The following is a 13061-nucleotide window of genomic DNA, read 5'->3' as shown; positions in this document are numbered from 1 at the left end:
TTCCCCTTCCTTGTCTCCTACTCCTACTACATGGAAGGACTCCTAGTTGGACTAGGAAAGGGGGAATCTTACTCCCGGTGGGAGTAGGACTCCCCTAGGGCGCGCCATAGAGAGGGCCGGCCCTCCCCTCCTCCACTCCTTTATATACGGGGGCAGGGGCACCCCATAGACACACAAGTTGATCTTCATGATCGTTCCTTAGCCGTGTGCGGTGCCCCCCTCCACCATATTCCACCTCGGTCATATTGTAGCGGTGCTTAGGCGAAGCCCTGCGACGGTTGAACATCAAGATCGTCACCACGCCGTCATGCTGACGGAACTCCTCCCCGATGCTTTGCTGGATCGGAGCCCGGGGAGCGTCATCGAGCTGAACGTGTGCCAAGAACTCGGAGGTGCCGGAGTAACGGTGCTTGGATCGGTTGGACCGGGAAGACGTACGACTACTTCCTCTACGTTGCGTCAACGCTTCCGCTTCGGTCTACGAGGGTATGTAGACAACACTCTCCCATCTCGTTGCTATGCATCACCATGATCTTGCGTGTGCATAGGAAATTTTTGAAATTACTACGTTCCCCAACAGTGGCATCAGAGCCTAGGTTTTTATGGTTTGATGTTATATGCACGAGTAGAACATAAGTGAGTTGTGGGCGATATAAGTCATACTGCTTACCAGCATGTCATACTTTGGTTCGGCGGTATTGTTGGATGAAGCGGCCCGGACCGACATTACGCGTACGCTTACGCGAGACTGGTTCTACCGCCGTGCTTTGCACGCAGGTGGCTGGCGGGTGTCAGTTTCTCCAACTTTAGTTGAACCGAGTGTGGCTACGCCCGGTCCTTGCGAAGGTTAAAACAGCACCAACTTGACAAACTATCGTTGTGGTTTTGATGCGTAGGTAAGATTGGTTCTTGCTTAAGCCCGTAGCAGCCATGTAAAACTTGCAACAACAAAGTAGAGGACGTCTAACTTGTTTTTGCAGGGCATGTTGTGATGTGATATGGTCAAAACGTGATGAGATATAAGTTGTTGTATGAGATGATCATGTTTTGTTGAAGTTATCGGCAACTGGCAAAAGCCTTATGGTTGTCTCTTTATTGCATAAGATGCAAGCGCCAAATAATTGCTTTACTTTATCGCTATGCGATAGCAATAGTTGCAAGAGCAATAGTTGGCGAGACGACCGTGTGACGACACATTGATATAGATCAAGATGATGGAGATCATGGTGTCATGCCGGTGACGATAGAGATCATGACAGTACTTTGGAGATGGAGATCAAAGGCGCAAGATGATGATGGCCATATCATGTCACATATTTTGATTGCATATGATGTTTATCTTTTATACATCTTATTTTGCTTAGTTTGACGGCAGCATTTTAAGATGATCTCTCACTAATTATAAAGAAGTGTTCTCCCTGAGTATGCACCGTTGCGAAAGTTCTTCGTGCTGAGACACCACGTGATGATCGGGTGTGATAGGCTCTACGTTCAAATACAACGGGTGCAAACAGTTGCACACGCGGAATACTCAGGTTATACTTGACGAGCCAAGCATATGCAGATATGGCCTCGGAACACGGAGACCGAAAGGTCGAGCGTGAATCATATAGTAGATATGATCAACATAGTGATGTTCACCAATGAAACTACTCCATCTCACGTGATGATCGGACATGGTTTAGTTGATTTGGATCACGTGATCACTTAGAGGATTAGAGGGATGTCTATCTAAGTGGGAGTTCTTAAGTAATATGATTAAATTGAACTTAAATTTATCATGAACTTAGTCCTGGTAGTATTTTGCAAATCATGTTGTAGATCAATAGCTCGCGTTGTTGCTTCCCTGTGTTTATTTTGATATGTTCCTAGAGAAAATTGTGTTGAAAGATGTTAGTAGCAATGATGCGGATTGGATCCGTGATCTGAGGTTTATCCTCATTGCTGCACAAAAGAATAATGTCCTTGATGCACCGCTAGGTGACAGACCTATTGCAGGAGCAGATGCAGATGTTATGAACGTTTGGCTAGCTCAATATGATGACTACTTGATAGTTTAGTGCACCATGCTTAACGGCTTAGAATCGGGACTTCAAATACGTTTTGAACGTCATGGACCATATGAGATGTTCCAGGAGTTGAAGTTAATATTTCAAGCAATTACCCGAGTTGAGAGATATGAAGTCTCCAATAAGTTCTATAGCTAAAAGATGGAGGAGAATCGCTCAACTAGTGAGCATGTGCCCAGATTGTCTGAGTACTACAATCGCTTGAATCAAGTGGGAGTTAATCTTCCAGATAAGATAGTGATTGACAAAATTCTCTAGTCACCATCACCAAGTTAGTAGAACTTCGTGATGAACTATGATATGCAAGGGATAACGGAAACGATTCCCAAGCTCTTCGTAATGCGGAAACTGATGAAGGTAGAAATCGAGAAAAACATCAAGTGTTGATGGTAGACAAGACCACTAGTTTCAAGAAAAGGGTAGGGGGAAGAAGGGGAACTTCAAAAAGAACAGCAAGAAAGTTGGTGCTCAAGTGAAGAAGCCCAAGTCTGATCCTAAGCCTGAGACTAAGTGCTTCTACTGCAAAGGGACTGACTACCCCAAGTGATTGGCGGATAAGAAGGATGGCAAAGTGAACATAAGTATATTTGATATACATGTTATTGATGTGTACTTTACTAGTGTTTATAGCAACCCCTCAGTATTTGATACTAGTTCAGTTGCTAAGATTAGTAACTCGAAACGGGAGTTGCAGAATAAACAGAGACTAGTTAAGGGTGAAGTGACGATGTGTGTTGGAAGTAGTTCCAAGATTGATATGATCATCATCGCACACTCCCCTATACTTTTGGGGTTAGTGTTGAACCTAAATAAGTGTTATTTGGTTTTTGTGTTGAGCATGAATATGATTTGATCATGTTTATTGCAATATGGTTATTCATTAAAGTCAGAGAATAATTGTTGTTCTGTTTACATGAATAAAACCTTCGATGGTCATACACCCAATGAAGCAAGTTCATTGGATCTCGATCGTAGTGATACACATATTCATAATATTGAAACCAAAAGATGCAAAGTTAATAATGATAGTGCAACTTATTTGTGGCACTGCGGTTTAGGTCATATTGGTGTAAAGCGCATGAAGAAACTCCATGCTGATGGGATTTTGGAATCACTTGATTATGAATCACTTGATGCTTGCGAACCATGCCTCATGGGCAAGATGACTAAGACTTCGTTCTCCGGAGCGAGCAACTGACTTATTGGAAATAATACATACTGATGTATGCGGTCTGTAGGATCAAAAGTATGTCTAGAGGGGGGGTGATTAGACTACTTGACCAAATAAAAGCTTGACCTTTTCCCAATTTTAGTTCTTGGCAGATTTTAGCTATTTTAGGACAAGTCAAGCAATCATCACACAATTCAAGCAAGCATGCAAAGAGTATATTGGCAGCGGAAAGTAAAGCATGCAACTTGCAAGAATGTAAAGGGAAGGGTTTGGAGAATTCAAACGCAATTGGAGACACGGATGTTTTTCCCGTGGTTCGGATAGGTGGTGCTATCCTACATCCACGTTGATGGAGACTTCAACCCACGAAGGGTAACGGTTGCGCGAGTCCACGGAGGGCTCCACCCACGAAGGGTCCACGAAGAAGCAACCTTGTCTATCCCACCATGGCCATCGCCCACGAAGGACTTGCCTCACTAGCGGTAGATCTTCATGAAGTAGGCGATCTCCTTGCCCTTACAAACTTCTTAGTTCAACTCCACAATCTTGTCGGAGGCTCCCAAGTGACACCTAGCCAATCTAGGAGACACCACTCTCCAAGAAGTAACAAACGGTGTGTTGATGATGAACTCCTTGCTCTTGTGCTTCAAATGATAGTCTCCCCAACACTCAACTCTCTCTCATAGGATTTGGATCTGATGGAAAGAAGATTTGAGTGGAAAGCAACTTGGGGAAGGCTAGAGATCAAGATTCATATGGTAGGAATGGAATGTCTTGGTCTCAACACATGAGTAGGTGGTTCTCTCTCAGAACATATGAGTTGGAAGTGTAGATGTGTTCTGATGGCTCTCTCTTCGAATGAAGAGGAGGTGGAGGGGTATATATAGCCTCCACACAAAATCCAACCGTTACACACAGTTTTCCAATCTCGGTGGGACCGAATCAAAAAACTCGGTCTGACCGAAATAGTAAACCTGGTGACCGTTAGAGATTTTCGGTGGGACTGACATGCAACTCGGTAGGACCGATTCTGTTAGGGTTTGGGCATAACGTAATCTCGGTGAGACTGATTACACAAACTCGGTGAGACCGAGTTTGGTAATAAGCTAACCAGAGAGTTGGTCAGGTGAACTCGGTGGGACCGATTTGCTCTTTCGGTGAGACCGAAAAGTTACAAAAGGGAAACACAGAGTTTACATTGCAATCTCGGTGGGACTGATTCGCTCTTTCGATGAGACCGAAAAGTTACGAAAGGGAAACAGAGAGTTTGCAACCCCATCTCGGTGAGACCGAGATCCCTATCGGTAGGACCGAATTGCTAGGGTTTGGCAGTGGCTTATGACATATGAAACTCGGTGGCGCCTGATAGATAGAATCGGTATGACCGAGTTTGGCTTAGGGTTTAGGTCATTTGTGGATATGGGAAAGTAGCTGAGGATTTTGGAGCATATCATTAAGCACATGAAGCAAGAGGCTCATTAAGCAACACCTCATCCCTCCTTGATAGTATTGGCTTTTCCTAAAGACTCAATGTGATCTTGGATCACTAAAATATAAAATGAAGAGTCTTGAGCTTTTGAGCTTGAGTCAATCCTTTGTCCTTAGCATTTTGAGGGTTCCACTTTCACATCCATGCCATGCCAATCATTGAGCTTTCCTGAAATAATCATCTTGGAATAGCATTAGCTCAATGAGCTATATGTTGTTATGAATTACCAAAACCACCTAGGGATAGTTGCACTTTCAATCTCCCCCTTTTTGGTAATTGATGACAACATATAGATCAAAGCTTCGACAAATGATAATAAGCATGAAATATATCGTCGCTTTGAGAAGTATGTGAAAAGTAAGAGCTCCCCCTAAATTTGTGCATATTTAAAATTTGCTTTGGACTACAAATGCACAAAGAGTTAGAGTCATGGGTTACTCTTCCATGTCACATACATCTTGGTGGAGCGCTTAAAATGATAAGAATGAAATACATGCACTCATCACCAAGAATAGTGAATGATCACATAAGATAGATAAGATAATAGCATTAAGCAAACATTAAGTGTAGCTTATGATTAAACACATGATCATTGATGTCTCACACAGATAATGACGTAGTATCTCACACAAAAGCAAACGAAGTTTGAAAAACCACCAAATAAAACAAGAGAGAATAAAAGCAACACTCTCTCTCGAAGCCTATGATCTATACATTTTCTCCCCCTTTGGCAACAAGTTACCAAAAAGTTCCTAGAAAATGCATAGTGCTAAGTCGACACTCAGGCTTGATCTTCAGGTGGTGGTGGAGTCCGGATCACTCCAAGGACAAAGGCTTCCGTAGATGCTGGAGTTGGAGCTGATGCTGCGGCTGGAGCTGAGGCGGTTGCCCTTGTGTCAGGAACTGGCACTGCAGACGACCTCGGAGCTCGGGGCACTCTGGCAAAGGCATCAGTTGTAGTATTGCCTCTCCTCTCCTGCATGTCATCCTGGAGCTGCTCTACTGCAGACTGAATCTCTGTCACTTTGACATCCAAGTCATAGAACTTTTGTTCCATGATCCTTTCTAAGCTTGCCTGGTTTTGAGTTAGGGTGGCTAGTCCTTGCTCAATCCGCAGGGTGGATGCAATCAAGTAACCAAGCTGCTCTTGTTTGGTTTTCAAAAAATACTCAGATGCCTCCGCTTGAGTAGGCATCTTGGCAGCTTTCTCCTTCCTAGCCTTCTCCTTCTTGGCTTGTGCTTGGGCAGATGAAGGCTCATTCTCAGTCATGACCACTTGGTTATCTTCAAAGTCCGGACGGATAGGCATGTGTTCCTTGTCCAAGAGGTATATGCCCGTGCCCATCTTGGAGTTGATGAGCTCCTGAATCTGTGGGGCATATCCACAGCTCCTCTTCTGGTCTGCTGCTGTCCTCTTAATGGTCTCTACCGTTAGGCTCATCACCTTGAATTTCTGAGGCACGTCAAAGATATGAAGCAAGTTGATCACGTGGCCTCTGATCATCTTGTGATCTCCAGACTTGGGCAATAAGGTGTGCCTTAGTATCCAGTTGATAGTGGGCAGCCCTGATAGAAGATAATGTACTGAGCCAAACTTGAAAGTGTCAAGTGCTTCATTTGGAATCTCCTTGTACATGTTGGACATGGAGTTGTGGTCCATCTTCTTATTAGCATAAACGTCCAAGTCATCTGCTCGCTCTTCTGGGGCATTTATCAGCTGAGCCCATTCAGCAACCGTGGACTGGTACCTCGTATCCTCTGACATCCAAATTATCCTACCATCTGAATAAAAATGGGTTGTGGAGTAGAACTGCATGATGAGTTCCTCGTTCCACTTTGTGAGCTTCTGCCCAACAAAGTCCTCTACTCCACACGCCTTGAAGCTATCCTGCACTCCAGGGAAGTACTCCTCGTTATCCTTGATATATTGCCAATCGACCCATCTCATGTCACAGACAATGGGCTTCTTGTCTAGCAGCACTGTCTCATAGAAGTCTTGCTGCTCCTTGGTGTGAAACCTGTAGTCCACTGCAGTCCTTCTCCTTGAAGCATACGGGTCTGCTTCTCTCCACTTCCGGAGCCCTGAATCTCTCCTGAGTTTCATATCCTCAGCCACAGGATGAGCATCGTTGTGGTCTGGGATCTTGGGCTTGAGCTTTCTGAGGACATTCTCTTCCTCTTCTTCTGCAGCTTCAGGCACTGGGGCCTTGTTCTTTTCAGCAGCTGGGATGCTTCTTGTATTCCTCTTTGGCTTGGGCTTTGGAGCGGGCTTGGCCTTGGAAGCAGCTGCCCCTGACCTTATGGCATCACCCATCAGCTTGGGTGCTTTTGGTGCTGGTGCAGCCACCTCTTCTTCTTCCTCCTCATCCATGATGGAAGCTTTGCCAAGCACTCTGGCTACAGTTTTCTTCACCCTTTCTTTCCTCTTCTTGCCCTCAGCAGCAACTGGCTCAATGGGAGTGGGCTTCTCAGTTGAAGCTCTTGCCTTTGACATAGGCTGCCTACCTGCTGGCCTTTTGAACTTCAACCCTGGCTTTGTACCCTATGCTGGCTCAACTCTCTTGGAGGTTGCTTCCTCTTCTGCCACATAATCCTCATCTTCTGAGTCTGAGGTTCTCTTCTTTCTCTGTCTTGTGGCAGCCTTAGGCAGATTGCTAGGGGTGCTCCTGTTGCCATCATCTGAGGAACTTGAGGGACTAGTGCCCTCACTCAGCTGCACTTGCTGTTCTGACAGGTTCTGGCTATCACTTTGGTCTGACATGATGCAAACTCTGACTGCTGACCCTGTGAATAGGTTATAGATGAGATAGAGTGGATGAGCATCACAAAATGCAGAGATTTTTGCAAAAGAATAATCCAAAAACTTAGTTTTAGTTTCCCACTGAAAGCATCTCGGATCTACCGATTTCTAAACTCGGTGATACCGAAGCAGTTTTGGAACCTAAACTAGTGAACTCGGTCAGACCGAGTCACAGTTCGGTGGCACCAAAACTGCTAGGGTTTCACAGAATTCCAAAATCGGTCACACCGATAAGTAATTCTCGGTCAGACCGAGTCTCACTTGTGCAATGGCATAAGCCAAATCGGTGGGACCGAGTTTTTCAACTCGGTGGGTCCGAGATGGTTTCGGCGGAAACCTAACCCTAAAATTTTCGAATTAAACCTAATCTACGAGTTCATTGACTGGATAGGAGTTTATCAAACGTGGCAAGAATCATGATGATCACAATGTGCTAGGAATCGGATTGGAGATTAGCACAAAGATCGAGTCCATACCCTAGTGCGGCGGAGACTCGCTACGGCGGCAACGGCGGGGTAGAATTCCCGTTGACGGCGACGGAGACCAGCGACAGGAGGCTGCTGGCGGCGAGGAGACAATCCGGAGACCAAGTTGGCAGAGCAGGCTATCGCGCGGGCGAAGGGGTTCGGAGAAATTTCCAAATTTTTTGCCCATGACTATATATAGCCCGACCCTGTCGGTGTGACCGAGTGGAACAACTCGGTGGCACCGAGATGCATAACTGCGAGCAGTTACTGCAACTCGGTGTGACCGAAAAGTTCAAATCGGTTGCACCGAGATCGAAAACCTAGATCAACTTAATGATCTCGGTAGGACCAAAAGTGGGGAATCGGTCAGACCGAGAATCAAAAGAGGTTTTGGAAGTTTAAGTCTATGACGAATCGGGGACTCCGAGCGCTCCTCACACAGAGTGGTTCGAATCTGACTTGATCAAATTTTGTGATGTAGCATGAATAGAGTTTGAGACGAGAAAAGCATAGATAGCTAGAGGAGGTTCTTAGGCATTCTTGTCCATCCACTTGGCAAAAAGAAATAAAACCAAACAATCAAAACAACAAGTGGATGTCCTTGAATGAGTAAAATATGCAACCAACATGCTCACACAATAAGATGGCAAATGAAATATGTGACAAAGCATGCACAACCAATTCTAGCATCTATCAAGCAATTTGCGATGACTAGGTCATCTATATATGAGTATATTGACTTAGGAGTCAAGTGATAACACTTGATCATAGGTCATACTCATCGTTTAAGCTCAAGTGGGGTTACCACTTTTACATAAAGCATTGTTGTGTTCACATCTTTAGAGTTGCTCTAGCTCAAGTCTTAGAGTAAAGCTCCCCCTACATGTGATATCCCCCCTAAGAGGGATGAACTAACCTTGGGTTTTGTCGATGATGACTTCATGTAGATGTTGAAGATGTGGATGCTCAATGTTGATGTAGATCACTTGGAGCTATCCATTTGAGTGAATTGTACTTTCAATACCTACATGGGTTAGTCCCACAAGGAACAAACAAGGATATCCATAGACATAGAGTGATGCACACACAAGATGATGTCCATGAAAACTTTTAGGTTACCTTGTCCCTTGTCTTACCAACAAGAGGGTTTGTGACTCCTTGAACTAGTGCAAGATGTGGAAGTTGATTGCACTTGTTCTTGCCAAAATGATAAGAGTGAAGTATGTTGGCGGAGTCACCCTCAAGAACTCTCTAGTTCTTCTTCTTTTGGATCCACATCATCTTGATGGGAATCCTTGGAGTTGTAGTCGTACTTGACGAAGTGGAACTTGAAGTACTCTTGGGAATCCACTTGACTAAGGTCTTAGGAGCTTCTTCAAATGCATCAATTTCCTCTTGAAGCTTGTCCTTGCCTTTTTGCTTGTAGTCTTGTGGTGGAAGATCATCTTGAGCTTGTGTCCCCTTGAAGGAAGTATCATACTTCTCTTATTGAGGAACAGACTTTGTCTTGTGGTATTGATCTTCTTCCCACTCAACTCCATTGGCATTGAACTTTCGTTCAAAACCAACACCTTGATTCTTCCGGTGCATTCCTTGCTTGCGCATAATTTCCTCGAATTGCTTACTCCCGGCAAGGCTTTTGTACACTCCTTTCTCTATAATTCCCTTCAATAAGATATTTTCTTGCTCAAGTGTAACTTGGCTAAGAGAATCATTAGTGGAATCAAGAGAACTACTAGAAGCAACAATATTGGATTTAGCATGATCATTGTTACTACTAGAGGAAGAATCTTTCTTGTTCTTGTTACTAGACTTGACTTGAGGCATGTAAGTGGATAAGAGTAAACGCTTGGCAATGTAAGAAGAACTTTTCTTGCGGAGATCATCATTGATTGCTTTTAAAAACTCATGCTCTTGCTCAAGATTGAGCTTTTCAAAGCGTAACTTCTCATGAGCTCTTAAAAGTTCTCGATGATCTTCGAAGATAGTTTCATGAGCTAACTTAAGAGTGTTTAGTTCTTTAGTTAGAGCCTCAATCTTCTCCTTATCATTGTCATTCGTTTTATCTTGATTAGCATGATTAATTGACGTTTCATCATAGTATTCATCACTAGAGTTGTCAACAAGCAAATCATCATCACCTAACAAGTCATCTTCATCACTGTTAAAATCAACATACTCGGGGTGTGTTACCTTAGGACCCTTGGCCATGAAGCATCTTCCAATTCCTTCATTTGGTGAGTCAAATATGTCGTAGGAGTTGGTTGACACAAGTGCTAGACCGGCAACACCTTCATCTTGAGTATCTTCGGAGTCGGAGTGATAACTTCTCTCGGAGTGGCTGTCGGAGTCGGAGTCGGATACCCATTCACCAACATGAGCTTGATGTCTTCGTTTTGTGTAGCTCCTTGATGATTTTTCCTTCCTTTCCGAATCCTTGCTTCTCCGTGAGTATCTTCGTTCATAACGATCATCTTTACTCCTTCTCTCTCTTGGTGGTGAATCTTTGCTTCTTCTTTTTGGAGAGTCTTCTCTTCTCTTGTAGGGAGCCGTAAACTCATTGGAATAGTGTCTGGGTCTTCCACAATTGTAGCAGTTTCGCTCTCGACTAGAAGATATTTTGTCATTGTAGGACCTTGACTTGAAGCTTCTATCTTTGTTTCTACTCTTGTAGAACTTGTTGAAGTTCTTCACCATTAAGCTCAATTCTTCGTTGAAGTTTTGTCTCTCACTTGATGATGTAGGGGCTTCACATGAGGCTTTGTAGGCACCACTTGATTTGTTGTGAAGTTCCTCTTTATCCTTAAGTGACATCTCATGAGCAACAATTCTTCCAATTACTTCCGTTGGCTTGAGATCTTTGTAGTTGGGCATCATTTGGATCAACGTGCACACGGTATCATATTTTCCATCCAAGGCTCTTAGGATCTTCTTGATGATGAATCTATCGGTCATCTCTTCACTTCCTAAGCCGGCAATCTCATTTGTGATGAGAGCAAGCCTAGAGTACATTTCAGCGACACCTTCACCATCCTTCATCTTGAACTTGTCAAGTTGACTTTGAAGCACATCCAACTTGGATTCCTTGACGGAGTCGGTACCTTCGTGCATATCAATCAAAGTGTCCCAAATTTCCTTTGCATTCTCAAGACGGCTGATTTTGTTGAATTCTTTGGGGCATAATCCGTTGAAGAGAATATCACAAGCTTGAGCATTGTATTGCAACATCTTCAACTCATCCGCGGTAGCTTCATGGTTTGGTTCTCTCCCATCAAAGAAGTCATCTTGCAAACCAACACACACAATAGCCCAAACGGCGGGGTTATGTCCAAGAATATGCATTTTCATTTTATGCTTCCAACTAGCAAAATTAGTACCATCAAAGTAAGGACCTCTACGGTGATAATTTCCCTCGCTAGACGCCATACTCTCCTAGGTTGTGAAACCAAGGCTATGACCACCAAAAGCTATGGAGATCAAAGCAAATGGAGACCAAAGCTCTGATACCACTTGTAGGATCGAAAGTATGTCTAGAGGGGGGGTGATTAGACTACTTGACCAAATAAAAGCTTGACCTTTTCCCAATTTTAGTTCTTGGCAGATTTTAGCTATTTTAGGACAAGTCAAGCAATCATCACACAATTCAATCAAGCATGCAAAGAGTATATTGGCAGCGGAAAGTAAAGCATGCAACTTGCAAGAATGTAAAGGGAAGGGTTTGGAGAATTCAAACGCAATTGGAGACACGGATGTTTTTCCCGTGGTTCGGATAGGTGGTGCTATCCTACATCCACGTTGATGGAGACTTCAACCCACGAAGGGTAACGGTTGCGCGAATCCACGGAGGGCTCCACCCACGAAGGGTCCACGAAGAAGCAACCTTGTCTATCCCACCATGGCCATCGCCCACGAAGGACTTGCCTCACTAGCGGTAGATCTTCACGAAGTAGGTGATCTCCTTGCCCTTACAAACTTCTTGGTTCAACTCCACAATCTTGTCGGAGGCTCCCAAGTGACACCTAGACAATCTAGGAGACACCACTCTCCAAGAAGTAACAAACGATGTGTTGATGATGAACTCCTTGCTCTTGTGCTTCAAATGATAGTCTCCCCAACACTCAACTCTCTCTCATAGGATTTGGATCTGATGGAAAGAAGATTTGAGTGGAAAGCAACTTGGGGAAGGCTAGAGATCAAGATTCATATGGTAGGAATGGAATGTCTTGGTCTCAACACATGAGTAGGTGGTTCTCTCTCAGAACATATGAGTTGGAAGTGTAGATGTGTTCTGATGGCTCTCTCTTCGAATGAAGAGGAGGTGGAGGGGTATATATAGCCTCCACACAAAATCCAACCGTTACACACAGTTTTCCAATCTCGGTGGGACCGAATCAAAAAACTCGGTCTGACCGAAATAGTAAACCTAGTGACCGTTAGAGATTTTCGGTGGGACTGACATGCAACTCGGTAGGACCGATTCTGTTAGGGTTTGGGCATAACGTAATCTCGGTGAGACCGATTACACAAACTCGGTGAGACCGAGTTTGGTAATAAGCTAACCAGAGAGTTGGTCAGGTGAACTCGGTGGGACCGATTTGCTCTTTCGGTGAGACCGAAAAGTTATAAAAGGGAAACACAGAGTTTACATTGCAATCTCGGTGGGACCGATTCGCTCTTTCGATGATACCGAAAAGTTATGAAAGGGAAACAGAGAGTTTGCAACCCCATCTCGGTGAGACCGAGATCCCTATCGGTAGGACCGAATTGCTAGGGTTTGGCAGTGGCTTATGACATATGAAACTCGGTGGCGCCGGATAGATAGAATCGGTATGACCGAGTTTGGCTTAGGGTTTAGGTCATTTGTGGATATGGGAAAGTAGCTGAGGATTTTGGAGCATATCATTAAGCACATGAAGCAAGAGGCTCATTAAGCAACAACTCATCCCTCCTTGATAGTATTGGCTTTTCCTAAAGACTCAATGTGATCTTGGATCACTAAAATATAAAATGAAGAGTCTTGAGCTTTTGAGCTTGAGCCAATCCTTTGTCCTTAGCATTTTGAGGG

The sequence above is a fragment of the Triticum urartu genome, chromosome 2A, assembly GCF_056163025.1.
Source record: "Triticum urartu cultivar PI428250 chromosome 2A, HENAU_Tu73, whole genome shotgun sequence".
NCBI lineage: Eukaryota > Viridiplantae > Streptophyta > Magnoliopsida > Poales > Poaceae > Triticum > Triticum urartu.
The sequence above is the reverse complement of the archived record's forward strand: the minus strand, read 5'-3'. Positions refer to the sequence as shown.